General features: G+C 38.0%; 1 protein-coding gene and 1 pseudogene across 4 annotated transcripts in view; one reads left to right on the forward strand and one right to left on the reverse strand.

Moving 5' to 3' along the window:
* Positions 1 to 26,538, reverse strand: part of KLHL13 (kelch like family member 13) — a 198,264-nt gene that overhangs the window by 129,113 nt on the left and 42,613 nt on the right. The gene's annotated exons all lie outside the window — the stretch shown is intronic.
* On the forward strand, positions 7,154 to 8,019 carry LOC139181050 (uncharacterized protein NKAPD1 pseudogene; annotated as a pseudogene).

Below are 26,538 nucleotides of genomic sequence, written 5' to 3' on the forward strand. Positions count from 1 at the left end.
TTCTCATTGCAGTGGCCTCTCTTGTTGTGGAGCTCAGGCTCTAGAGTGTGCAGGCTCAGTGGTTGTGGCTTCAGGACTCTAGAGCACAGGCTCAGAAGTTGTGGCACACGGGCTTAGTTGCTCCACAGCATGTGGGATCTTCCCGGAACAGGGATCAAACCTGTGTCTCCTGCATTGGCAGGCAGATTCTTCACCACTGAGTCACCAAGGAAGTTTCAGTTTAATGCTCATCATACATAAAGTAGTCCCCCCAAAATCATTTATAAAGATGAGGAACCCAATGGGCAAGTATTTGAACAGGCCTTTCCTAGAAGAACAACAACAAAGAAGCAGAAGAAGAGAGGTTCAACCTCAATTTGTGTGTGTGCGTGTGTCAGAAACCAAGAGAAACTCACAGCATGTTAAAGACACATTATTATCCTTCACCACATTTAAAAAAATTTTACTGAGTTATAGTCAATATTAGATAAGTTTCAGGTATACAAAAAAAGTGATTCACAATTTTTAAAGGTTATACTTCATCTACAGTTATTATAAAATATTGGTTATATTCCTTGTACTGTATAATATAGCCTTGTATTTTATTTTATACATAGTAGTTTGTATCTCTCAATCTTTTACTCGTATCTTTCCCCTACTTCGGAGAAGGCAATGGCACCCACTCCAGTACTTTGCCTGGAAAACCCCATGGACGGAGGAGCCTGGTGGGCTGCAGTCCATGGGGTCGCTAAGAGTCGGACACAACTGAGAGACTTCACTTTCACTTTTTACTTTCACGCATTGGAGAAGGAAATGGCAACCCACTCCAGTGTTCTTGCCTGGAGAATCCCAGGGACGGGGGAGCCTGGTGGCTGCCGTCTATGGGGTCACACAGAGTTGGACACGACTGAAGCGACTTAGCAGTTCCCCTACTTAGTTCCCTCTCCTCACTGATAACCACTATTTTGCTCTTTATATCTACAAGTATGTCTCATTTTTGTTATATTCACTAGCTTGTTTTATTTTTTAGATTCTACACATAAGTGATAACATACAGTAATTGTCTTTCTGTCTGACTTATTTCACTAAGCATAATATACTCCAAGTCCATTCATGCTGCTGCAAATGGCAAAACTTTCATTTTTAATGCCTAAGTAGTATTCCAGTGTGTGTGTGTGTCACATCTTTTTATCAGTTCATCTGTTGATGGACACTTAGGTTGTTTCCATATCTTGGCTGTTATAAATAATGCTGTTATGAACACTGGGGTGCATGTATCTTTTCAACTTAATGTTTTCTTCTTTTTTTCAGATATATACCTAGGAGTGGAACTGCTGGATCATATGGCAGCTCTATTTTTATTTTTTGAGAAACCTCCATAATATTTTTCCACATTTTTACATTCAAAAGATAGTAAGACAGTGTTCAGATCCTACTAAAACCATGAAGAATCCTGTATCTTCACTTATACAAACAAGAAAATTACAAAGTAACAGAAACCATAAACAAAATGAAAAGACAACATACAGAATGGGAGAAAGTACTTGCAAATGATGTGACTGACAAGAGATTAATTTCCAAAATACATAAACAGCTCATTTATAGCTCAATATAAAAAACCAAACAACCCAATCAAAAAATGGGAAGATCTAAATAGATATTTCTCTAAAGAAGGGTACATGAAAAAATGTTCAACATTGCTCTTTACTAGAGAAATGCAAGTCAAAACTATAATGAGGTATCACCACACACCAGTCAGAATGGCCATCATCAAAAAGTCTACAAATAACAAATGCTGGAGAGGGTGTGGCAAAAAGGGGACCCTCATATACTGTTGGTGAGAATGTAAACTGGTACAACCACCATGGAGAACAGTATAGAAGTTTCTTAAGAATCTAAAAATAGAATTACCATAGGACCCAGCTACCCTACTCATGGGCATATATCCAGACAAAACTATAATTTGAAAAGGTACATACACCCCAATGTTCACTGCAGCACTACTTACAACAGCCAAGACACAGAAGCAGCTAAAATGTCCATCAACAGAGGAATGGATAAAGAAGATGTGGTACATATATACAATGGAACATCACTTAGTCATTAAAAAGAATGAAATAATGCAGCAACATGGATGGACTTAGAGATTATCATATTAAGTATGACAGAGAAAGCCAAGCAGAATTATGATATTGCTTATACATCTTAAAAAATGGTACTAATGAACTTATATACAAAACAGAAAGAGACTCACAGACACAGAAAACAAACATGGCTATCAAAGGGGAAAAGTTGGGAGAGGGATAATTTAGGAGTTTGGGATTAAAATATACATATTACTATATATAAAATAGATAATCAACAAGGATCTACTGTATAGCATAGGGAATTCTACTCAGTATCTTGTAGTAATGTATAACAAAAAGAATTTTCAAAAGAATATATGTTATATGTGAATCACTTTGCTGTACATCTGAAACTAACACATTATAAATCAACTATATTTCAATAAAATTTATAAAAATCCTTGGTACAATAAAAATATATTTTTTGGTTTCCAAGAGACATTTTTAATTTAAAGAAAGTGACAAAGTAATGTACAACATGGTAACTATACTTAATGATACTGTACTGCATTTTAAATTTGTTAAGAGTAAATCTTAAAAGTTCCCATCACAAGAATAAAGAGCTGTAATGATGTACAGTGATAGATGCTAACTGCTGCTGCTAAGTCGCTTCAGTCGTGTCCGACTCTGTGCGACCCCATAGATGGCAGGCTCCCCCGTCCCTGGGATTCTCCAGGCAAGAACACTGGAGTGGGTTGCCATTTCCTTCTCCAATGCATGAAAGTGAAAAGTGAAAGTGAAGTCACTCAGTCGTGTCCGACTCCTAGCGACCCCATGGACTGCAGCTTACCAGGCTCCTCCGTCCATGGGATTTTCCAGGCAAGAGTACTGGAGTGGGGTGCCATTGCCTTCTCCGAGATGCTAACTAGACTTCCTCAAGTGATCATTTCAAACTATACATAAATATCGATTCATTATGCTGTGTAACTGAAATTAATGATGTTATATGTCAATTATAACTCAATTTTAAAGAAAAGAGAGGGAGCAAGACAATGAAGAAGAAAAAAACTTACAAAAACATTTTAAATGAAATCTTTACAGAAAAAAATCAAAGATAAACAAAAATTTATTATACATTTTACTGGAGAAGGCAATTAAGTGGGTTCATTATTAAAGCTTCCAGTTTAGGGTTAGTTTAAGAAAGGAGGTGAAGGTTGTTTTTTCCCATCCCCATGCTAACTGGCCAAAATTGAATTTGTCTTTCATGTTCCAAAGGGTAAAATTCTTAAGTGCTTTTATATTACAGTAATTACCTTACCAGAAAGCTGTTTATCCAAGCAAAATGAGATTCATAAGCTATCTTAAAACAAAAATGCTTTTGTCTCCAATATAATGGAATAATCAAGCTCCAAGTGACTTGAAAAATCCAGATGCAATGCAGTGTTTTTATTACATTTTTCTAGTATTATAAAAATAAAGAATAAATCATTTTATTGTCTTTGCACTGGAGGCCTTTAAGCTTAAAGATACTAGTTTTCAAATCAATTTATAGCTGAAATCTGAAGTCCATGCTGTAAATACTAAGCAAAACCTAAACAATAGCAAAAGAAATTAAAGTATTTCTTGTTACCACTGATTTCTTTAAAAAGTGTCAATTATTCCCCCAATGATTTAGGTCAATATGAATAGAAGATGCTTATCCTTTGACTATATTTTGGACAAAATATTTACATGAAAATTTTGAAAAATGTAAACAGATTTTTAAAAGCCCACTCATATATTACATAATATTTATGTTGTATAATATTTGTTATTCTGACCAAGAAGAATGTATTGAATTCTACCCACATGATCAGCTAATTAATTATATTAAGAACTCTTTAACTAAAATCCACTGTAAGTTATAATCTAATAATCTAATAACCATAATCTAATCAATCTTAGCAAAAAATACATTTAATTGTAATCTGTCTTCTAAAAGTTTATTATATTCTTCAACATTAAATTAAAAATACAAAGAATTTCCTTTTAAAAAGATAGAATACTGTTAACACACCATTCAGTCATAATCAGCATGAGTCAATTCAATGAAAACAACAAACATCTGGCCTGATCACAATTAGTACAGTCCATTTACTAGAGTTTTATCTTTTTTTAGTGAGTGACTTTCAAATATGTTAAAAACCTTTAAATGACAATTCACTAATCAGAGCTCCATAGAAAGCCAACATTCCAGACAAAAACCTTTCCAAAATAAATCTCCACTTTATTAATTAGGTCATTCAACTTACACTGTGCCAGGGATTCAATGGAGTACACAGAACATGCAGGTCTGGATAAAGATAATAAGTTTTCCTGAGACCCTAACGAGTTTAGCAAACTTAACAGAATTAAAGAAGACAGTAAGGGAAGTATAGGTAACTCTATACTTTACACAATCTTTCATATAGATAGTATAAGTCATATTATGGGATATATACAGGCCTGAGGTTTGTTGAGTAATCAAAAAAGTTAAAATAGGAATAATTTGTGACTTCCCTTATCATTTGATCTAGAGACTAGGCTTTTTCTTTGTATATAAGCCTGTTAACTGGATCTTTTTCCACAAGTTAACCTCACTCAAAACAATGAATGCATGAACTGTGATTTATAGATGTCTTCTTCAAAACAGGAAGAGAAGAAAAAGCCACTTGTACAGTAGAATCCTTAGGAGTTTTTATAATTTTCTTCAAATCTTTTTAAAGTGCAGGTCCAGGACTGAAGTGAATTGAGTGACATCTCAGGCTGAAATTTTTTAGGGGTTCCCCAAAACTCAGTAATCAAGATAAATGCTAATTTAATACAATACTTAAAGATGAAAGATTGGATGCCTGTCCTGCACAATCAAGAACAAAACAAGGGTAACTGCTCTCAATATCTTTATTCAATAATGTGCTCAAAATAGTAGCCAGGGCAAACGGTCAAGAAAAAAATAATAAAAGGCATCAGATTGGAAAGGAGGCAATGAAACTTTCTCTATTAGCAGATGACATGAACTTACACATAGGAAATCCTAAGGAACTGGGTAAAAAGACTGTTAGAATTAATAAATGAGTTCACTAAGGTTACAGGATACAATTTCAATATGTAGAGATCAGTTCTACTTCTATAGTTGCAATAAAAAATATAAAATGGAATTTTAAAAATTCATTAATAATAGCACACAAAAGGAAAGAACACTTTGGAATAAATTTAACAAAAGCAGCACAAAAGTTGTACTGTGAAAAGTACAAAACATTGCTGAAAAATAAGATCTAAATAAATGGGTAAATATCCTATGTTCATGGATTCAATTAATAATGTTAAGATGGCAATGCTCCCCAAACTGATCTGAAGATTTAACATAGAGCCTATCAGAATCTCAACTGACTTCCTTGTAGAAACTGTCGAGCTGATTCTAAAAGTCATATATAATTACAAGGGACTTAGCATAGTCAAAACAATATTGAAAAACAAGAACAAAGTGGAAAGACTCAAATTTCCTAATTTCAAAACTTTCTAACAAGCAATGGTAATCAACACAGTTTGGTACTGGCATAAGAACTGACATAGGGATCAATAGAACAGAACTGATAGTCCAGAAATAAAGCCATGTATCTTTGGTCAACTGCTTTTCAATTAGAGTGCTAAGATCATTCAACAGGGAGAGGACAGTCTCTTTAACAAATGGTACTATGCACAATTGGATAGCCACATGCAAAAGAATGAAATTGGACCCTTACTTCATACCATATACAAATATAACTAAAATGGATCAAAAAGCTAAATGTTAGGGCTGAATGATGAAATAGAAGAAAACATAGAGGTAACTCCCTATGTCCTCAGTTTTGGCAAACAATTCCTAACTACGATACCAAAACCATAAACAACAAAACAAAATATAATTTGAACTTCATCAAAATTAAAAACTTTTATGTACCAAAGTACATTATCAAGAAAAGTGAAAAGACAACCTATAGGATGGGGGGAATACTTGCAAATATATGTCTGACAAGGGAGTAATTCACAGAATTCCAACTAATAAACAATAAAAAATTCAATCAGGAATTGAACAAAGATCATGAATAGACTTCTGCAGAGAAGATATACAAATGACCAACAAGTACATGAAAAGATGCTCAACATCACTAATCACAGGCAAAATGCAAATCAAATTCATATTGAGATACTACTTCCCACCCATTAGGATGGCTATCATGGAAAACAAAACAAAACCAGATAATAATGAATGTTGGCTAGGGGATGGAGAAATTAGAACCCTTGTATAGTATTAGTGGTAATTTTTGCAAAATGGTGCAATTTCTGTGGAATAGTTTTGTAGTTCCAAAATAAGTTGAACATAGAATTACCATATGACTCGCACATCCACTCCTAGGAATCCACCCAAAAGATTTGAAAACAGCTTATCAAACAAAAACATTTACATATATGTTCATAGCAGCATTATTCAAAATAGCTGAAAGTAGGAAACAACGCCCATGGCTATCAATTTGTGAATGAATAAACAAAATGTGTTATATTTATATAATGGAATATCATTTAGCCATAAAAAGGAAGGAAGCTCTGATTCATGCTACAACATGGATGACCACTGAATATATTACACTAACTTAAAGAAGCCAGTCAAATAAGGTAACACATTGTATGACTCCACTCATATAAAATGTCCAGAATAAGGCTAACCATAGAGATAGGAAGTAGATTTGTCACTGCTTAGGGCTGAAGGAGATAGTGGGTGGTAGGACTGTTATCTAAAGAGCAGGTGTTCATTTTTCTGGTGATAAAAATATATCCAAATTGGTAATATTTGCACATATCTGTGAATTTACTAAAAATTCTGGAATCGTACATGTTTTTTTTTTTTTTACTGAAGTACAGCTGAATCAAAATGTCGTGTTAGAGACCACTTCCTCCCTCCATCCCTGCCACATGAGGCTGTGGCACATGGTGTAGAGCTGCCTTTGAGCTCCGACTCTTTGCTTCCCAAGTGGGAGGAAATCTTGTAATGGAGTGGTTCCTTATCTCACACTAACAAGTGCCTGATTGCCTCAGGATCAAGGGATTGAAAAATGTCCCAAGTTTCCATGGGGCAAGTTCTCTTAAGGAATGTTATCTGGCACACAGATGCTCACAATAAGTTACAGGAGGAATTAGAGAACTGGAGAAACAGATGGAAGATGCTTACTGGGGGACCAAAAGGAAAATATGACCCAGTAGTTCAAGCCAGATACCTAATGATGGTTTCGATGAAGAAAGTCAAGAGACTATTGGAAGTCAAAGAATGAAATTTATGGAGCAGTGGATGATGATTTTCTTAAGGCTAAATCCTGGAACAAGTAGTTATATGATTATGAAGCTAACACACCAGACAGATGGGGTCACAGTGGCTATAAAGAGTTATACCCTCAGGAATCTGAAACAGACAGTGATCAACAAGATAGTACATGCTATCTAACGGGGAAAAAACATCTCCCCAGGTAAAATCATCTACCCACAAACATAAAAAGTCAAAGAAATCCCACAAAGAAATAAGAAAAAAAAATCACACAAAAACCAGAAGAAAAGCAAAAAGGAAACCACAGATAGAACAGCTGATTCCTCAAGTGAGATCTCAGAAGAAACTGGGGCTTCTAGTGCTAGGAAAAGGAGACAACCACAGAAGCTGAAGAAAAAATCCAGGAAAAGTCTCTCAAGAAATCTGCTTTATTCCTAGAGGCAGAAAGTGACACATCCCAGTCAGATGATTCTGCATCCAGCAGTTCAGTGGCAAGTGAGGAAAGAGACACTAAGAAAACCAAAAGGAAAAAAGAGAAAAAAGCCCACATCCCTACAATTCACACTATTCATTGTACAATGAAATACAAGAGAGGACAAAGGCACAAATTGGAAAGTGGCTACAAACGAAAGGTCTGCTGAGGGTTCAGAGGATGACTAAATGAGAAAGAAACATTCTTGTTTCCTGCATGACTGGATATTTATAGTTCTTACATCTTGGAGTTTGCCAGTGATGTTATTGCTCAGCACAGGGGGCCTGAGGTCAGAGACCTCCTGTGCCATCTACATGAGTTCTGTCAGACTTCCCATCTTCTATTTTGGCCTATTAAACTTGATCCTCTTACTGGTAATAGGAAATCTGTTATTTTGCTATGAAGGTTTCTTGAAGAGATTATTTTTGTGATTAATCACATTTAGAATAGAGTGCATATGCAGCAAGTTAAAGGACCCAGATATGCAGATGATAGCACTCTCATGGCAGAAAGTGAAGAGGAACTAAAAAGCCTCTTGATGAGGGTGAAAGAGGAGAGTGAAAAAGTTGGCTTAAAACTCAACATTCAAAAAACGAAGATCATGGCATCCAGTCCCATCACTTCATGGCAAACAAATGGGGAAACAATGGAAATAGTGACAGATTTTATTTTCTTGGGCTCCAAAATCACTGCAGATGGTGACTGCAGCCATGAAATTAAAAGATGCTTGTTCCTTGGAAGTAAAGCTATGACAAACCTAGACAGTGTATTAAAAAGCAGAGACACCAATTTGCTGACAAAGGTCTGTATGGTTTTCAAAGCTATGGTTTTTCCAGTAGTCATGTATGGATGTGAGAGTTGGACCATAAAGAAGGCTGAGCACCAAAAAATGATGCTTTCAAATTGTGATGCTGGAGAAGACTCTCGAGAGTCCCTTGGACTGCAAGGAAATCAAATTAGTCAATCCTAAAGGAAATCAACCTTAAATATTTACTGGAAGGACTGATACAGAAGTTGAAGCTCCAATACTTTGGCCACCTGATGTGAAGAGCCAATTCATTAGAAAATATCCTGATGCTGGAGAAGATTGAAGGCAAAAGAAGGGCAGGCAGCAGAGGATGAGATGGTTTGACAGCATCACCAATTCAATGGATAGGAATTTGAACAAACTCAGGAAGATAGTGGAGGGGAAGGGAGCCTGGCATGCCACAGTCCATGGGGTAACAAAGAATTGGACACAATTTAGCAACTGAACAACAACAAAGGACCCAGAAAGCTGAATCCAGTAATGACCTGGGTATACCAACTGCAATGTCAAATGTGGGGAAGGCAAGGGCTGGTGTCAAGAGATAGACTGGTGTTCGTGCTATATAGAATGGTATGATAAAGGAATACTGTGTTGCTCTGTTTATACAGTAAGTGCCACAACTTGACTTTTTTTGTCTTTAGCCTTGGTGCTTTGATCTTTCTGGATATGGGCCCCACACGCGTCGTCCGGTTTACTTAACGAGGAATTGAACATAAGAACAAACACCTTCCACTCAGGATACATCCACAGACAGCTGTTACAGGTAGAAACAGGGTTTTTTGTCAAATTTCCCTGCTGGACGGGGTCTGTGGTTACACTCTGTATATACCTAAACATGGTCATTGGATAGCAAAAGGTTTTCTAGTTCCATTGCTTACTGCCTAAATGTACTTGTATTCAAAATTATTTATTTAGTTGTCATAGGTTAAGTCCTAAACCAGATGAGGAAGAATTAAGACAGTCATGCTGTCTAGTGGAGAAGGCAATGGCACCCCACTCCAGTACTCTTGCCTGGAAAATCCCATGGACGCAGGAGCCTGGTAGGCTGCAGTCCATGGGGTCGCTAAGAGTCGGGCACGACTGAGAGACTTCACTTTCACGTTCATGCATTGGAGAAGGAAATGGCAGCCCACTCCAGTGTTCTTGCCTGGAGAATCCCAGGAACGGGGGACCCTGGCGGGCTGCCGTCTATGGGGTCGCACAGAGTTGGACACGACTGAAGCGACTTAGCAGCAGCAGCAGCATGCTGTCTAGTCATGTTGTCTAGTGGTGTGCTGAATAGGATTCAGAGCAAGCAACAATCATTTAAATGTTGTCTTCCTTGCTCATTTCTTAATCTGAAACTTGCTCATTTCCCTGAAACTAGGTTGAATCAGTTTGAAAATGAAATGGGTTTTTCAGGGACATATCCAATTCTTCCTAGTCTGCCTTTGCAATAAAGGACCAAGCAGAGATCTTGTTATTTCCTTTAACTATCTACTGTGATCCTACTATGTTAATTCTTAAGAAACCAAAATATCACTGGAACGCTGACAGAACACAAATGAATTTTTTTCATTATGGCAGATCAAGTGACTTTGTTTTTTCCTGGCTGACACTTCAGGCACTGAGTAAAAAGCTTGAAAACTCTGGAAAAAAGAAAAATCCCCAATGTGCTAGTTTCAGGTATAAAGCAAAGTGATTCAATTATACATATATTCAATTATACATATATACATATATTCATTTTCAGATTATTTTCCATTATAGTTTATTATGAGGTATTGAATATAGTTCCCTGTGTTAAACACTAGGACCTCATTGGTTATCTATTCCTATATAATAGTTTGTATCTGCTAATCCAAAACTACTAATTCATACCTCTCCCACCTTTCCCTTTTGGTAGCCATAAGTTTGTTTTATACATTTGTGAGCCTGTTTCATAAATAAGCTCATTTGTATCATTTTTTCAGGTTCCACGTATAATATTTGTCTTTATCTGCCTTACTTCACTTACTATGATAAGCTCTAGGTCCATTCAGTTCAGTTCAGTTGCTCAGTCATGACTGCCTCTTTGAGACCCCATGGACTGCAGCACACCAGGCCTCCCTGTCCATCACCAACTCCCGGAGTTCACTCAAACTCATGTCCATCGAGTCGGTGATGCCATCCAGCCATCTCATCCTCTGTCGTCCCCTTTTCCTCCTGCCCCCAATCCCTCCCAGCATCAGAGTCTTTTCCAGTGAGTCAACTCTTCGCATGAGGTGGCCAAAGTACTGGAGTTTCAGCTTTAGCATCATTCTTTCCAAAGAACACCCAGGACTGATCTTCAGAATGGACTGGTTGGATCTCCTCACAGTCCAAGGGACTCTCAAGAGTCTTCTCCAACACCACAGTTCAAAAGCATCAATTCCTCAGTGCTCAGCTTTCTTCACAGTCCAACTCTCACATCCATATATGACCACTGGAATGTAAATGGCATTATTTTCTTCTTCTTCATGGCTGAGTAATATTCCACTGTATAAATGTACCACATCTTCTTTATCCATTCATCTATCAATGGAAAATTACATTGTCTCCATGCTTTGGCTATTATAAATTGGAACTGTACATTTTAAGTGAATGGATTCTATGGTATGTGAATTAAAGCTAAATAAATCTGCTTTTAAAAAAAATCTAAATTAATACAGAAAACCCATGATGAACATTACACCAGTACTTTAAATAAAGACAGCCTCGGTATTACTGATAGTATTACTGATTTTTTTAATTTCCTCAAGCTCCAGTATGGCTCAGCAAGGCACTGCATACCCAATGACAGCTTTTTAAATCTTTTTTTGTTTATTTGTTTGTTTTTTATTTTATTTTTAAACTTTACAATATTGTATTAGTTTTGCCAAATATCAAAATGAATCTGCCACAGGTGTACACGTGTTCCCAATCCTGAACACCCCTCCCACCTCCCTCCCCATACCATCCCTCTGGGTTGTCCCAGTGCACCAGCCCCAAGCATCCAGTATCGTGCATCGAACCTGGACTGGCAACTCGTTTCATACATGATATTATACATGTTTCAATGCCATTCTCCCAAATCTTCCCACCCTCTCCCTCTCCAACAGAGTCCATAAGACTGTTCTGTACATCGGTGTCTCTTTTGCTATCTCATACACAGGGTTGACAGCTTTTTAAATCTTAAGCATTTCAACGGACCCCTGAAATTTCAGGAATCACCCAATACATGCAACTCTCTTTTCTTAGAAATAGCTTCCTTTTCATAGTTACATTTGAATAGTAATTGTGATATTTAAAAAACGTAACCATAGTAATTAGCACAAATGGCATAGAGGTTTGTTTCATATCAAGCCACTGACTTGTGACGACATGGGCAGTGCAAGCAAAATTGAAAGGACAATTAGTGAAGAGAGCCCTAGTCAAGAGAAGTCAATGCACAGTGGCATCAATTAATATCACTGAAAGGCTTCTGACTTGTTCAATCAGGTTCCTAATATACTTGATTTGGTAGAGGGTTGCTGGGTAAAATATAGGACCATCCAGTTGAGCTCAAATTTTAGACAAACAGTGGATACATTTTTAGTATATGAATGTCAACAATACTGCATCGAACTTCCTTTTATACCAAAAAAAAAAGTTGTTGTTTAACTGAAATTCAAATTATCTGAGCATCCTGTACTTTTATTTGCTAAATTTGGCAGCCCTAATTTGAGGAAATAATTGCTAGTAGAGGAAACCATGAAACTGAAAATAGCCAGTGAGGGTGGCTGTGGATTTTGAATCTGACCTATGAACTACAGTTTTGTGAATTTTGTGAATTTCTTAATAAGAGTGAATAAAAATCACTGGAAACAACAAGAATTCACTCTGTGAAATATTTTGATTACTTAATATTTCCATCTACTACTCCATCTACCCCAATAGACTAGAAAACAAAACTTTTACAATTGTTTACATATTTGCTTACAGAAACCCAAAATGCTTTCTAATATTTTCAACTAAAATATTTCTCCCTTCTTTCCTGAATTTCGTATTACTAATGATAAAAGACAGGTGTAAGCTTTTGGTTTGGGTTAGTATTAAAAAGAGAAAAGAATAAAGTTCAATTGCGAGTATCCAGGATGCCAAGGCTTATATTTAGACCTTCCATCTCCCTTCAAAGTTCAGGACCCAGGCATGAAAGCCTCCTTTCCTCTGGACTTCATACAGAAAGATGGCCAGCAGTCCAGCTGAGAGACCACAGGCACCCCCAGCACAGAGGCCCAACCTCCCCTCCCTCACCTGGGCAAGAGCTCAGAGGCACTTGTATTTCAACCTTTATTTGCTTTCTCAAGGACATAAAACAGTTCACTTAAAAGAGCTTTAACCAAAGTGCTTAGAAATTATGAGAGGGGAAAAAAAATGGGACAAAGAAAAAGGGGAAAAATGTATTTTAAAAAATGTTTCTTCTAAGGAGGAAATACAGCAAGGGATGATATAAGTATGTTGTTTTTAGTAAGTTCATGTCCATCTCAGACTGCTGCTCACTCTGTTAAGCCTGTGTCATATTTACAACATCTCACTGAAGCACAGAGGTGTAAGTTATAGCCAATTACAAGTGAGGGGATTGAATAAAACCTTGAGCAAATCATCTGCTATTACAATAACCTATATCATCACGAAAAGGCCAATCATATAGACATTAACTACCAGGTATTTCACATTTTCATTACTGTGCTGGTTGTCTTTAAGTTTCATTAAGGTAGACACTGTCTTAGAGATCCAACTTAATATCTTATTATTATATACATGCATATATATATATATATATATATATATATATATATATGTCATTATGCTATGCTATGCTAAGTCACTTCAGTCGTGTCCGACTCTGTGTGACCCCAAAGACGGCAGCCCACCAGGCTCCCCGTCCCTGGGATTCTCCAGGCAAGAACACTGGAGTGGGTTGCCATTTCCTTCTCCAATGCAGGAAAGTGAAAAGTGAAAGTGAAGTCACTCAGTCGTGTCCGACTTTTAGAAACCCCATGGACTTCAGCCTACCAGGCTCCTCCATCCATGGGATTTTCCAGGCAAGAGTACAGGAGTGGGGTGCCATTGCCTTCTCCGTATGTCATTTATATATATATATATATATATATATATATATATATATATATATATACACACACACATATATATATACACACACACATATATATATATGTCATTGTTCAGTCACTAAGTTGTATCTGACTCTGTTACCCCATGGACTGTAGCCTGCCAGGCTCCTCTGTCCATGGGATTCTCCAGGCAAGAGTACTGGAGTGGGTTGCCATGCCCTCTTCCGGGGGATCTCCCTGACCCAAGGATCCAACCTGTGTCTCCTTAGTCTCCTGCACTGGCAGGTGGATTCTTTACTACTGAGCCACGTGGGAAGCCCAAAATACTATAGGTATACGTAATAGAGTACTAAGTAGCTATAAAACAGAATGAGGAATATCTCCATATACTACTGCAAAGTTATCTTCAGAATACATTTCTAAGCAAAGCAAAACAAAAACAAAAAATCCTCAGTGTATACAGTATGCTATTGTTTACCTAAGAAAGGAATTGGGATGGCTACGTATATGAGAAGGAGAGAAAGGTAATAGTTGGACTTCTTTGAATATGTCTTCTTTTGTAGACTAGATTTTGAACTGTGTAAATATCATATACCTAATTCAAAATTGCATTTAAAAACCAGTATTAAAATCACAAGTAAAATTAAATAAATGGCCCAAACTGTGTATCCTTGTTGGTTGTATAATTGTATAAACAGCAATTATAATTCAAGTGACTTTAAAACACAACTTAAATGTAGATTTCTAGTGGGATATACTTTAAAGACAAAAAAAAAAAAAAAAAAACCCTGCTCCAAAGCACAACTGTGCAGACATGCGTGCACACACACACACACACACACACATATTGTAAATGGCTTCCAATAATCACATTGTTGATGGGCGTGTTGGTATTGTTATTCTGAGGCTATTGCGTATATATGGTAGGATAAACAAAATGATAATTATGTAGATATCACTGAACCTCTGTATTTGTCAAAAGGGGATACATATGTAGTTATCATTGAGGTTAATTAAATTTGAATGGTCATTATCAATAAGAACTCATGATATAGTTTATCCTAAAGAAAAATTATAATTGTATTAATATATTCAAGAAAGGCTTTAAAACAATGATCCATCTAGTAGCAATAATACTCCTAATAATTATATTGTGATATCTAAATAACATTCCCCTCCAAAGAAAGAAACAAGGGCTCCATTTTCTAAATGGCTGATAATGGGGTCTAGAGCAGAAATGTACAAGAGGACCCTGGAGCATCTTACACTGAAAAGTAAGGAAGCCATCAAAGACTCCTAGGGCCATGTCAAAAGGACTTCGAAGCCAATATAAATAAGCCTCCATTGCCCAAATATGGGATCATTTGAGGATCAATAAGGGTAATAATGAGGACTGAAGCACATCGTATATGTCTAAATGCAACAGTTCATAGTCATGCTAAAAATGATCACTGAGCATTTCTGGAAGGTGGTAAAGAACCAGCAAATTATTTTGGAAGCTGGAAAATAACGGGGAAGTATCAATCACTCATCTTGTCTTTTCCATGTGCCTTCTACATCAGGGTAAGTGTACCATAAAAGAGGTAAGTGCAAACACTTGGGAAATAGTGAGGATGGTGTCAGCATCAGGCGAGACGAATTGTGGAGCACCAACCACAATGTGGAAAACCAGTGGGGAAGTGGAGAGAGTAACAGCAAGACCAGCTTGCAGACTGTCATGACGGTGTAAAGAGAATGACAAGGAGGTCTGGAAACGAAACAGTGGTAATAAGGAAGAAGACTGGACAGATTTAATCAACTAATTGGATGAATGAGAGGAGTGCAAATTATCAGTAAAGTTTTTATATCTTGGGTGATTGATGGATGGTAGTGCCATTAACCAAATTGATGACTCTAAAAGGCAGTGCAAAAATATAATTGACAATTCTAAGGAAAAGCAACACTCTTATCAAATTCCAACGAAATTCAAAATTATCCTTAGAAGAAAATGCACACTGGCCAATTAGGGAATAAGGAAAAAGAGGAAAAGAAGTAAGTTCTGGTATTCCCCTTCTTCCTATAATCTTTACTTTTCCCATAAGATCCATTTTTACTCCCAATATATACATATACGTTTTTGAATGCTGACTATGTTCATTTTTGGCATTCGTTTATCAGAAGACACTTCCAATAGGTGATCTATACTCATTGCTTCCAGGACAAATCCAAAGTCCTCACTCAACCAATTTCTAGCTCTGTGACTAGATAAAAACCAAGTAATTGTCAAGTATTCTCCTCTAGTACGTACATTTCCAGCAATTCTCAATACCTGGGAAGGCAGACATAATTATCTGAAATTCATCAATGAGGACCCTGAGACCCAGAGATCTTAAATAACTTGTCCAGTGTCAAAACTGGAATTTAAAACCCAGGAATCTCTTCTGGATCAAGAACTGCAAGGTGCCTAAATGAATGCTGGTCACAGAACAACCACTGAAAATATTTGGGGACTTCTCCCACTTTTTCACAGGATAAATTATAGCACCATTTCTTTCAGTAAAGCAGAAAGAATCTTATTTTCCAATAATATCTGATCATAAAATGTCATGTTTCTATAGCAAATGTCACAATCTATAGCAAAATTACCTGAATATAAAGCCAAACAATCCTTTTTAACACATAAAATGAAAATTACAGTATCTTACAATATAATGCCTAGAATGAACCAGTTTGGAAGGAACTTCATCTGTTCAAAGTGCAGCAAAGAAATCAGTAAATAAGAGGTCTCAGAGACAAAACACATGTCACGAAGTTCAAGAACAAACGCACATTTATATTAGTAACTAACATGCCCCTTAGTCCTTCTAGTACAATTCCTAAGAAGCTTGGCAGACTGGTTTTAAGCCTGCAACAAATCATTAGGGGGCAAGAAGGGAGCCACATGAAGGCACACTGACAACTGCAATGTATATTTGACAGCAACAGAAAGGGGAAAATCATAGAAACCAGCTCAAGGAGGGTAAGGAGAGCACAACACTTGAGAACCATATATTATAGAAACAAACAGTGCTACAAGTCTCAACAGATCCTAAGGGTGTGTCTAAGAGACTGTTAGTAATAGGTGTAAAGATGGCCGCAAGTCAGCAAGAACAATATTCAAATGAAGTACTTAAAATGAAAAATATATTGGTGTTCAAGGGGTTATTTAAAAAGAAAAAATTCTAGAATGTTTCATTTGCCAAGGAATCAAGAAATCTGCGGTTTTAACTGTCATGAGCAGTATCACTTTTTATCACCTTATTTTTAATAAACATATAGCAAATTTCCCTAAAGTTGCATCAACCATTTTAACCCTGCTATTAAAATAAATCTTAGAATGTATAATGAAGTAGTGGGTAATGATAACATGCATATTAAGAGACTTGGGAGATTATAGCAAGAAAAATTCACTCCTCATCACTATACATTTATTAATGAAGAAAATGCATATGAGAGATGTAGTTTACTATCTGTACCTTCATTACTAGTAGAAACAATACAGAAAAGTGTCCATTAGGATATAAATTCATTTCCAAGCCTCAGGACACATACACACCCCAGTTTGCCTCCGTATTAGGTGTTCTTCAGGCTCTTGACCCTCACAATGCAATGCTCTACAGTATCTGAGCAACACTGCCATACTATCAGTTCAGTTGCTCAGTCGTGTCCCACTCTTTGCGACCCCATGGACTGCAGCATGCCCGGCTTCCCTGTCCATCACCAACTCCCAGAGTTTTCTGAAACTCACGTCCATCAAGTCAGTGATGCCATCCAACCATCTCTTCCTCTGTCATCCCCTTCTCCTCCTGCCTTCAATCTTTCCCAGCATCAGGGTCTTTTCCAATGAGTCAGCTCCTCGCATCAGGTAGCCAACGTACTGGAGCTTCAGCTGTACCATCAGTCCTTCCAATGAATGTTTGGGAGGGTTGACTGGTTTGATCTCCTTGCAGTCCAGGGGGACTCTCAAGAGTCTTCTCCAGCACCACAGTTCAAAAGCATCAATATTCCAAATACAATAGCCCTTCCATCCTTTTGGTTAAGAATATGAACTCTGGGTTCAAATTCTAGCTCTGCCCACTGAATTGTGTGATCTGGGAACTTCATTCTCATCTGTCACATGGACAGTGACTTCCCTGGTGGCCCAGTGATTAAGAACCTGCCTTCCAATGCAGGGGATGTGTGTTGGATCCCTGATCAGGGAACTAAGATTGCCACATGCCCTGGGACAACTAAGCACTGCAACCAGAGAGAAGTCTGTGCACAGTAAGATCCCACATGCCACAGCAAAGGTCCCATGTGCCACAACTAAGATCTGATGCAGCCAAAAATAAATATTTTAAAAAAGGAATGATCATAACTTATAAAAAGTGGACAAAAAAAGTACTTGGCACTTAACATCCCTGAAAAAAGGTTAGTGATATGTAATTTAGAATACACCTACAAAGAACCAGGCACTGCACAGGGCATTAGGGATACTGAGATGAAAAAGGAACAGTCAACACCTTCAAAGAACTCAATCTCTTGGGGAAAACAGACCATTAAAATAGAGCATATATGTGCTGTGAATAAAGGTATGTGGGCTATGGGGCTATGGAACATCAAAAAGGAAGACAACCCAACAGATTCCCAGAGGACAGGTCTCCTGTGTCTTAAAGGAAGTTAGACAAGCAAAACAAAGGCTACCACAATGTCTCCTGAGGCACAGTCAGGTTTAATAACTGCACATCATGTATAAATGAATGTGAGGTACTTTCTGTTTGTAAACTGCAAAATATTATATGCACGTTCTTGACTAAAGCTACTGAAAATACCTAACTGCCCCCAAACCTCTCTGCCATCCACCAATCAGACAGCCTGAAATTTCACAATAGAGGCTCATCTGCCAAGCATGCCTTACATTCTTTTAGAAAATGCAAAACACACCTAAAAGTGGAGGCAGATGAAAAGAGAACTAATCGTTAGGAAGTCCTCTAGGTATCATGTACTTTACATTATTTATTTCACCTAATCCTCACAACAACCTGGTGAGGAAGGTATCCTGATCCTTATTTTAGATTAAAAAAAAAAAAAACATGGTTAATTAATGTGCCCAAGGTCACACAACTAAGTGGATGAGCTGGGACTGTAATACTGAAAACTTGAACTGCAATCACTAAATTACACTGCTCTTCTAGTATACCGACCTGGAGGTTAACACACATTAAGGGGTCACGGTGTTAGTTTGCTGGAGCTGCCATAACGAAGTACCACAGACAGGGTGGCTCCAATAACGGAAATGTGCGTCTCACAATTCTGGAGGCTAGAAGTCTGACATCAACGTGTTGTCAAGGTTGATTTCTTCTGAGGCCTCTCTCCTTGAGAGAGACTGCAGATGACCTGTGTCTTCATACAGCCCTCTCTCTGTGTCTTAGTCTCCTCTTCTTATGAGGACATCAGTCATGCTGGATTAGGGCCCACCCTAAAATCTCCTATCTCCAAATGTAGGCAAATTCTGAAATTCTAGGGGAATTAGGACTTCCACGTCTGGATTTAGCAGGAATCACAAACAATTCATCTCCTGGCAGTCACACAGTGAAAAAGATCCTTCTTTGAAAAGTACATGGGGAAGGACCTTAAATGTTCTTAAATCACAAATGAAATCTGTGAAGGTTTTTTTGAGAAATGCAGGTATGTACTTACAGCAAGAAAGAGCCAAATGGTCAGTGATTACCGCTCCCTAGGGAGTAGTTTGCAAATGTGTTGGGGTGCTTTTACAACCCTTAATTACTGAGGGGAACCACTCTGGCAGAGGCCAGAGGCATGGAATGTGGAGCAGTTCCACATAACAAAGAATCATCCCATATCCCAGAGGAGAAAAATGCTCTGTCAGACTAAACCCAACACAGGTATCAAGAGCACTTGTGTGTATACTAATATGAAGTAGAGCTTATTAAAAGTTAAGAAAGAATGCCAAAAATTTAGGACAAAGACTTTATGGAGCTAGAAGTTTGAATCAAATAAAGACATTATCTCAAAATTAAATGATGTACTCACTCCATGCTCTATATATTAGAGCATTTTCAACCTTCCACTTCTTGAAAAGGATTTCAATGCAATAATGGCATTACAGCAAAAGCAATGACACTACGCTACGCTAAGTCACTTCAGTCGTGTCTGACTCTGTGTGACCCCATAGACGGTAGCCTACCAGGCTCCCCCATCCCTGGGATTCTCCAGGCAAGAACACTGGAGTGGGTTGCCATTTCCTTCTCCAATGCATGAAAGTGAAAAGTGAAAGTGAAGTCGCTCAGTCGTGTCCGACTCTTAGCGACCCCATGGACTGTAGCCTACCAGGCTCCTCCATCCATGGGATTTTCCAGGCAAGAGTACTGGAGTGGGGTGCCATTACCTTCTCCGAAAAGCAATGAAACCTCTGCAAAAGATGTCATGGAGGATATGAGAATCCTTTTAGTAAATTTCGAGCAAAATGTCATTAAATTAGTAGCCACATAAACCATGTCGATCTCGATAAAAGCTACTTTTAATATTTTAGATGACTGTCAAACTATGCATTTTTGAGATTTTTTTTATAACTCTAAAAGAGCTCTGCTGTGAAAGATGATATTTGAAAGTTGCTTGGGGGCTGCCTGTTTTTTTCAATCTTCTCTGAGTTAGAGATGTCTACTGCACAACTTCTGCATAGCTTCTTGTTTTACTGTTTCTCTTTTTAAACCATCCTCTATTTCTCATAACCTAGAGAAGGATATGGTCTTGGAGGACTTCTGAAGTACTAGGAACCTAAAATACGCCTCAACAGGTGATAATATATTTCAAAATGCAGGATATGCTTTCTGTGATAGCTCAACAGTATCCTGTCCCATATCACAACATAAGAAATTGTTTCATCACTAAACTCATAAATATGGCCCAGGTCATTTATGAGAATACCATACTTCCTCATTTTCTCCATGCTGACAGTCTGTAATTTGTCCTGACATGTTTTCTCTAGTTCAAGTGTTTTATTCTTTCTCTTATCATACACAACAAACAAGTCTGGTTGGTTATCACTTATTCTAACATTTTTACGGTCCACGTGCATCACTGATTTTCTACTTTCCCAAACTTCTTAGAATTATCTTTCTTCTCACAAACACACACTTCCTCCACAGAAGTAGGCACAAGCATCAATGACTTCATTCTATCCTCCAGGACAATGTGCCCTCATAATTACATCCCCAAACACAGACTGTGTTATGAGTTACACTCATTTAACCTTTATATTATTATCCCAGTGTCATGTTTTTTTATAACATGTATAGGCAGGTTATATTACCTATGAACTTTATTTCTTACACAACCAAAAGTTTATTTAAAGGGGGGAGTTTGACGAAGATAGGGTTAAGAGCCACAGAGTGAGGAGAACTCAGAAACTGGCCCTGAATCTGGTCAAGGCAAAAAGGAAAATGTTCTTTATTACTAGTACTCTCATAGTTCATCAAACAGAACAAAGAAACAGTAGCCCAGAAACTGGAAGCAACAAAGTTGAATAAAAAGTGAAGTGCTTTATAAAAACCCAACAATTAAGTGTGAATATGCAAAATTGACTGCTGGTAAAGGTCTTAGACCAAATCCAGCAGCAAACAGAGTCATCAGGGTTGAAGAAGAAAGCTAAGATAGAAGATGTGAAGAGAAACTAGAATTTCAATCCTGAAAGAGCATCAAGGAGCTGAATTTCTCCAAATAGATATATTCTTTAAATAAAGTCTATGGCCCACATAACATGTTCACCATGAGAGTAAAAGTTGAGCTGTACCACAACTGGCCTGTTGTGTGGTCTTATGGTCTGGACATCAGAAGAATAAGAAAATGGGGTCAAGAAGTAAGAAAGAATAAAAGGTCAAAGTGGCCACAATACCAAGGGTTTAGCTTCCTAAGAAGAAAATTCTGTCACTAATAAGTTCCCATCCCTGCTTCTAGGCATGGCAATGAGAAAAAACATTAGTGGTATTTAAAAGAACTGTGGAGGACAATAGGTTCAATCAATTAACACTAAGTGGGCTTCATTTTCCCTAAAGCTGGGCCAACATCAGAGTAAGTAACTCAGGGTTACTTTCAATTAGGTACTTTTAGAAGAGAAATGCTGAAATCAGTTGGTCAAGATCCTGATGGCTAAAGCACGTCATGCTTGATTAGTTTGTCCCTTAACTAGAAAAGATAACTTCTAAAGGAACAAACAAGAAATAAAACAATGATTTGAATTCCTCTTTTCATGTCCTGAAAGATAGCAACAATATAAATTGTAAAACATCAAACTCATCTGCATCTCTTGTCCCTCTATTTTAAAAAGGTCACTGTGAATTCTTAACAAATAAAGTATTAGGCTAGATTTAATTTATATCAACCTAATCTTAAGCAGTAAGCCTGGGAGACCACATTTCATCTCCTGTAGAGAGCTCACATTTTTATCTTTTGCTAGAACTTTAATGAATATTCTTCACCATCCAAACACAAAGCCTACTTATTTTAGGAATCATACCCTAGTCATTGTTTTAAATTTTTTTCAGACTAAGTCTGAAATTGCAATAAACCAAATGATTATTCCTTTTCATTTTATTGCCAAAGCCACTTTAGGCTGATAAATCAGAAGGTAAACTATCATTAACTCACTGGTAAAAATCATGACTATTTGCCTCTTCAGTCAACATCACCAAGAACAAACAATTTAAATTTGTTTCATCTAACTAAAATGTAAAGAAGCATTTATGTTGTAAATATGTCTTCAACAAAAATTTCTAAAATAAGTATTTCTTCTGATTTTTCACATTAAAAGGGGAAAGCTTAATGCTGTCTTATGCTGCTTAGCCAGTCTTTGCTTTCCTCTTCCTGTTTATTCAGACTAAGAAAGGTCAGCTTTCCCTTTTTCACCCTCAATTCTCAATTTATCATGCATTAATCTTTAGAATATAAGGTTAAAAAATATATATTTATTTTTTGCAAACTGAAGACGCCACTGCTATTTTTAAACACTGATTTATCAGTTGAATGACCTCTGAAAAATCCAGGTGCTTAAATGACTAAACATTACATAACTAATGTCTTCAGTCCAGATATTGGAGAAATGGCTGCCACATGTTTGATGCTGAGACTGAGACTTAAGTATACAGACAAGAGGATGAACTCGGTGGCTCCTATACAGTCCTACTTATAGCTTTCTCTAGAAAGGTTATGTAAATAAATTTTTCATTTTCCCAAAGGCTAGGGTGTGGGAGAGAAAAGACTTGCAAGTTATGCAGACCAGAGCTTAAATCCCAGGCCAGCCACATATCAGCAAGCTAAATTTCCCCTGGGTTTTCATTTTGTCACTGGCCATGGGATAAGGATACCTACTTCTCAAAGGGCAGTTATAAGGGCTGAATGTAATAACATAACGGTAAGTGCCTAACTGCTGCTGCTGCTAAGTTGCTTCAGTCATGTCTGACTCTGTGCAACCCCACAGACGGTAGCCCATCAGGCTCCCCTGTCCCTGGGATTCTCCAGGCAAGAACACTGGAGTGGGTTGCCATTTCCTTCTCCAATGCATGAAAGTGAAAAGTGAAAGTGAAAGTGAAGTCGTATCTGACTCTTAGCGACCCCATGGACTGTAGCCCACCAGGCTCCTCCATCCATGGGATTTTCCAGGCGAGAGTACTGGAGTGGGTTGCCATTGCCTTCTCCAAGTGCCTAACTAAGCAGAGTCATAATAAATGTTACCTTCCGATATTCCCTTCGCCATTTGAGGATAACTGTGAATTTTAATATATCTAAACAAAAACTCTTCAAATAAAGTGCTTTCATTCAAACCATGAGAAAAATTTACCACAATTTAAATCTATATTACACGTTTGACACTTTAAGTATCTATTTTCTTTAACCTGAGACTCTCTCATTTGCTGGATCCACAGATATTCTGTATATAAACAACTGCCTCCTTTTAAAATAAGGAGCACTTTGGGGCTGATACATTTGACTAAATATCTATATGTTATGTAACTGTAATTATATAAAACATGATGAAAATAAAAAGAAAAGTCACTCTTGTATGACAGTGTGACTTTTTCTGGTTCTGCAATCCCTAACTTAAGTTTTATTCCAATCTGCTATAAACATTTTATGAACCTCTATATTCTGAAAACTAAATTATTTTAAATATATTTGAAGAGATAAATGTATGTCACCCAGCACTTACTGAACCTGCAAGAGACACAACACCCTTCTCAGTTTGTCAGAACCATGAATCTCTGATGCACAACAACAGACAAGGGTTCTATTTTCTGGTCCCATCCGCTTTGGGCAAAGCTGACTGCAGCCAGGGTGGAACGCCTCCTAAGTCAAACTAATTATACCGTCTCTCCTGGGAATTGGAGCAGTGCAATCCTGCTGCTGCTGCTGCTGCTGCTAAGTTGCTTCAGTCGTGTCTGACTGTGTGTGACCCCATAGATGGCAGCCCACCAGGCTCCCCCGTCCCTGGGATTCTCCAGGCAAGAACACTGAAGTGGGTTGCCATTTTCTTCTCCGATGCATGAAAGTAAAAAGTGAAAGTGAAGTTGCTCAGTCATGTCCGACTCTTAACGACCCCATGGACTTTAATCCACCAGGCTCCTCTCCCAATGGGATTTTCCAGACAAGAGTACTGAAGTCGGGTGCCATTGCCTTCTCCCAGAGCAATCCTAGTCTGGCTAAAATTAAACTCAAGGTCTTGGGGCAGTCAAGTGCAAAGAGAATCAGAGAAAGTCAGTCTTCAGAGAGAGAGAGAAAAGGAGAGAAATGAACAACTCACACAAAAAGAAACAACAATGAAGCCAGTTCAGTTCAGTTGCTCAGTCCTGTCCAACTCTTTGAGACCCCATGGACTGCAGCACGCCAGGCCTCCCTGTCCATCACCAACTCCCGGACTTCATTCAAACCCATGTCCATTGAGTCGGTGATGCCATCCAACCATCTCATCCTCTGTCGTCCCCTTCTCCTCCTGCCCTCAATCTTTCCCAGCATCAGGGTCTTTTCAAATGAGTCAGCTCTTCGCATCAGGTGGCCAAACTATCGGAGTTTCAGCTTCAGCATCAGTCCTTCCAATGAATATTCAGGACTAATTTCCTTTAGGATGGACTGATTGGATCTCCTTGCAGTCCAAGGGACTCTCAAGAGTCTTCTCCAACAACACAGTTCAAAAGCATCAATTCTTCGGTGCTCAGCTTTATTCACAGTCCAACTCTCACATCCATACATGACCACTGGAAAAACCATAGCCTTGACTAGACGGACCTTTGTGGACAAAGTAATGTCTCTGCTTTTCAATATGCTATCTAGACTGATCATAACTTTCCTTCCAAGGAGTAAGCATCTTTTAATTTCATGGCTGCAGTCACCATCTGCAGTGATTCTGGAGCCCAGAAAAATAAAGTCAGCCACTGTTTCCACTGTTTCCCCATCTGTTTCCCATGAAGTGATGGGACCAGATGCCATGATCTTCCTTTTCTGAATGTTGAGCTTTAAGCCATCTTTTTCACTCTCCACTTTCACTTTCATCAAAAGGCTTTTTAGTTTCTCTTCACTTTCTGCCATAAGGGTGGTGTCATCTGCATATCTGAGGTTATTGATATTTCTCCCGGCAATCTTGATTCCAGCTTGTGTTTCTTCCAGTCCAGCATTTCTCATGATGTACTCTGCATATAAGTTAAATAAACAAGGTGACAATATACAGCCTTGACGAACTCCTTTTCCTATTTGGAACCAGTCTGTTGTTCCATGTCCAGTTCTAACTGTTGATTCCTGACCTGCATACAAATTTCTCAACCTCTTTCAGAATTTTCCACAGTTTACTGTGATCCACACAGTCAAAGGCTTTGGCATAGTCAATAAAGCAGAAATAGATGCTTTTCTGGAACTCTCTTGCTTTTTCCATGATCCAGCGGATGTTGGCAACCAGCTTGAACATCTGCAAGTTCACGGTTCACATATTGCTAAAGCCTGGCTTGGAGAATTTTGAGCATTACTTTGCTAGCGTGTGAGATGAGTGCAATTGTGCAGTAGTTTGAGCATTCTTTGGCATGGCCTTTCTTTGGGATTGGAATGAAAACTGACCTTTTCCAGTCCTGTGGCCGCTCCTGAGTTTTCCAGATTTGCTGGCATATTGAGTGCAGCACTTTCACAGCATCATCTTTCAGGATTTGCAATAGCTCAACTGGAATTCCATCACCTCCACTAGCTTTGTTCGTAGTGATGTTTTCTAAGGCCCACTTGACTTCACATTCCAGGATGTCTGGCTCTAGGTCATCGATCACTTCATCGTGATTATCTGGGTCGTGAAGATCTTTTTTGTACAGTTCTTCTGTGTATTCTTGCCACCTCTTCTTAATATCTTCTGCTTCTGTTAGGTTCGTACCATTTCTGTCCTTTATCAAGCCCATCTTTGCATGAAATGTTCCCTTGGTATCTCTAATTTTCTTGAAGAGATCTCTAGTCTTTCCCATTCTGTTGTTTTCCTCTACTTCTTTGCATTGATTGCTGAGGAAGGCTTTCTTGTCTCTCCTTGCTATTCTTTGGAACTCTGCATTCAGATGCTTATATCTTTCCTTTTCTCCTTTTACTTTTTGCTTCTCTTCTTTTCACAGCGATTTGTAAGGCCTCCTCAGACAGCCATTTTGCTTTTTTGCATTTCTTTTCCATGGGGATGGTCTTGATCCCTGTCTGCTGTACAATGTCATGAACCTCCATCCATAGTTCATCAAGCACTCTATCAGATCTAGTCCCTTAAATCTGTTTCTCACTTCCAC

The sequence above is a fragment of the Bos indicus genome, chromosome X (assembly GCF_029378745.1).
Source record: "Bos indicus isolate NIAB-ARS_2022 breed Sahiwal x Tharparkar chromosome X, NIAB-ARS_B.indTharparkar_mat_pri_1.0, whole genome shotgun sequence".
NCBI classification, from domain to species: Eukaryota; Metazoa; Chordata; class Mammalia; order Artiodactyla; family Bovidae; genus Bos; species Bos indicus.